Source organism: Centropristis striata, chromosome 12 (assembly GCF_030273125.1).
Source record: "Centropristis striata isolate RG_2023a ecotype Rhode Island chromosome 12, C.striata_1.0, whole genome shotgun sequence".
Classification (NCBI taxonomy): Eukaryota; Metazoa; Chordata; class Actinopteri; order Perciformes; family Serranidae; genus Centropristis; species Centropristis striata.
Window position 1 is genome coordinate 5,220,380 of NC_081528.1, and position 3,867 is coordinate 5,224,246.

At 35.7% G+C, this 3,867-nt stretch overlaps 1 non-coding gene across 1 annotated transcript; it reads right to left on the reverse strand.

Moving 5' to 3' along the window:
- Positions 1-1,965: 1,965 nt before the first annotated feature.
- Positions 1,966-2,037, reverse strand: trnae-uuc (transfer RNA glutamic acid (anticodon UUC)). The gene has a single exon. It is a non-coding gene; the product is annotated as a tRNA-Glu (tRNA).
- Between the last annotated feature and the right edge of the window lie 1,830 nt (positions 2,038-3,867).

Here is a 3,867-nt window from a genome sequence, read left to right on the forward strand (position 1 = left end):
AAGGTTTACGTATGAAAAAAGTTGACAAAGACGAAAACGAAGGACATTTTCACTATAATTTTAGTTAGTTTTAGTCAGTTTTGTAACCACAAAATACAGTTTCAGTTAGTTATCGTTTTTTTTAAAAACTCTCATTTTTATTTTTATTTCAGTTAATGAAAATGTTTCAATTCTAGTTTTCGTTATTTCGTTAGTTTTCGTTAACTATAATCACCTTGCCACTGACCTTAGGTTTAGGGAAAAAAACTTCTGGTAAGGCATTATAAAAGAGTGTAAACAGTAAATGTATGCACATAAATGCTGGAAATGAAGTACTTACAAGGGTCACGTGACTGCCGCAAGATATGCAAAGAACTTAAGTTACGTTAAAAAACGTGATTTACGTAACGTAAGTTAAAAATTATTTATTTATTTTTTAGATCTCCTGGATGAGATACCATTACCAATTAATTTGTCATAAAAGGTTAATATAGCCTTCACTGAGCACTGAGCACAATACTTCTATGTTGCAGTAAATTATACATTTACACTGGTAAATGACATAACATTGTTCACCTTATAATTTTCTAATAACATTGCCAATTGTTATTTTATTGCATATATTTAATTCTGATATCGAAATGAAATTTGATCATTGCTGTATTTGTCGACTTGATTTGTCGATTTGGCACCTGTGGTTTAAAGAAAAAAGTCTGAATGGCATTTCATTGTGCTTTAAACCCTTTGTTTAACAAAGAGCACAATCTACTGGGATCAGAAAATAAAGAGAAAGGATCATGAAGCTTCTTCCGGCCATCACACGTATGAAACATTTTTGAATACTGCATTGAATAATTTGACCAATCAGATCATGGGAAAGTCCTCTTTCCTACACTATCCTGAACCAGATAAAACTCTAGTTCACGAAAGAACAATATATATTTTTCTAGATCAGTGAAATTGATTTTCTTTTGTTCCAGTATTTCTTTCCCCCTGTGGTTTCCAAACAGAGCTTGGAACAAACGGAGGGCTCCATTACAAACACTAAGTACGTGATGATGATTAAAGCTGCAGTTTAATTGCACAGTTTCTTTCACTCCTGACAGGATTCCTGACAGTGTTGAAGCTATTACACTCTTATTCCATCACGGCAGCTCGGAGTAACACGAGGCGACTTTGTAATGATAAATGGAACCGAAAAACAATACCCGCTGTTGTTTTTTAATAGAAGAATAATTTGCACACTGTTAATGAGCTCCCATGAATATAACATTTTGTTCAGGTATCAGACAATAACCAGTAGCATCATCTTCTTCTTCTCCTCTCACAGTCTTACTTTACTTTTTTTTTATGTGCATAATGTACATATTCATAATCATTAAATCATCATCACAGAAAAAGCAATTCCCTTTTCATAATAAAGACATGTATAATCATGCTTACACTTATTTGTTGCTGTAGCCTTACTTTTAATACTGGAAATTAAGTTTTTATTCTAGTTATGTGATTATATTGTGTACATTGCACATTTTTTAATATACATTTTTCCTATAATTATCACATTTTCCTGCGGGTATAGCAGTGTTTCATCTCATATCATATTAAGCATTCCACTCATGCTTCTGGTGATGTAACGATGCAACGCTGCAAAATAGATCTCAGAGATAGAAGAGCGGGAGGAGAAAGCTGCTTTAAGGCGAGTTGTTTGATTGACAGTCTGATGCTGCTGTTCTCTATGCTAATATTAGCTAACGTTAGCTATCCATCACTGTCTTTCACCAGCATTACATTACATGTCATTTAGCAGACGCTTTTGTCCAAAGCGACTTACAATAAGTGCATTCAACCTGATGGTACTAGACATAGACCATAGGAATCAAGTTAGTAATAAAGGTTAGTGTAGTGCAGATTGTATTAACATGCAATACACATCCTGAGATTGATATGTGTATGTATGTATGTATTCCAATTAACTGTAGTAAACACTTTTCATACCGGGAGTTGAACCCGGGCCGCCTGGGTGAAAACCAGGAATCCTAACCGCTAGACCATATGGGACAGCATCATTTAATGTTTTGACAGTAAATATTCCAGTTTCTCCAGCACCAAGAACATGTTAATGTATCTCAATTTCTAAAGCCAGGAAACAGCTTTTTTCCAGATTCAGATTTTCTCATTTCAAAATGAAAATTTCATCCATCCATTCTCGTCCGCTTATCCGGGGCCGGGTCGCAGGGGCAGCAGGATAAGCAGGGCAATCCAGGCGTCCCTCTCCCCAGCCACAATGTCCAGCTCCTCCTGGGGGACTTACCAGATGCCCAAACCACCTCAATTGGCTCCTTTCAATGCGAAAATGAAAATTTGTTGGCTGTACATCAGACCTAAAATTCAGTGGCTCAAAAAAAACAATATTACAAAACACCAATTTTAAAAAGTATGTTTAATATGGAAATGATGGCCTCTGAAAAGTATGTCCATCTATATGACTAAATACTTGTATGGGGCTACTTGACTTGAACTACTGGAAATGGATTTTCCATCATATTCTAATGTATTTAGATGCACCTGTAAATACTTAGCAACACACAGCAATTTAAAGAGCAGTGCATAAAGTGTCACAGTTTTCGGGGCTGGTGTGTAAGTAAGTAAGTAAAGTTTATTTACGTAGATAGCACTTTTCACGGAAAAAATCACAAAGTGCTTTACAGAAGATAAAAAGAAAGAAATAAGATAAGGGAACATAAGACAATTAAAACACAGTTAAAACACAATTTAAACACAATGAAAGATAAAAAAATTTAAGGTGGTTAAGGTGATTTTTAAAAGAGTCCACAGAAATAAGTGTGTGTGTGTGTGTGTGTGTGTGTGTGTGTGTGCAGAAGGCTCTGGGGAAGAAACTGTTCCTCAGTCTGTTAGTTCAGGTTTTTATGGTTCTGAGTCCTGAAGGCAGGGGGACAAACAGTCAAGTTTTTGATCCATATAATCGAATGATCGCCATAACAACTATAACCTGCATTTTGTTCAAATGTGGTAGAATTTTCTTTTTTATTCTTACTTATTGCAAACCCCCAATCTCCCCAGCTAGCTCTTTCCATCCCCACAGAGGAAAGTGACCTTTACCTCCTGCATCATTATCCCCACAATGTCTCAGTAATTGTGATCACACTGTGATGTGCTCTTACATTATAATCAGCCTTAATTACAATCCATACATCAACAGGTGTTACAAGGCTGATTCCATACGGCAGCCTCCTCTCTCATCACCGCAGAGAAAACTCATTACTGGATGTACAGTCAGTTCAGAGTCACACGGCAGTTGGGACTGGGTTTATTTATTGATACATTTATTGTGTAAATTGCTGGTTTTTATCATATTTTATTGTATATTTTTAGAGTTTTTGCATGGTTTTATTTACGGGTGTGTTTTTTAGTTTTTATTGCATGTTTTAGAAATATCCCACTGCCTGTGAATGCACCATAGACTGTATATAAATAAGAGGTCACCCATTGGTTTGTGGACTGTCATTAAGTGAAAATACAGTGAAAGGGTCAAAGTTATGAGACCAAATCGGTAAACGTCCTCTTTTCTATCTAAATAACATTATATATAACTTTATTGACACGTTGCCGTGGATACGCATTGCTCTGCTTCTCTCCTGACGATGGCTCGCCTTGTTAGTGACCTGTCAATCAAAGGTAGCCCCGCCCCAAATCATACGATTCTTTATCTTCTATTTTCTTCTAAAGGGGCCATTATTTACACTATTAACATCAGATTGTCTTGAAGAAGATTTTTTTTGAGACCATAGTGTTGTCCTAAAAAGAGGTAATAAATCAAGTGGGAAGTTTTCTCATTTTGCATTGAAATGAATGGACTGAATTTTTTTG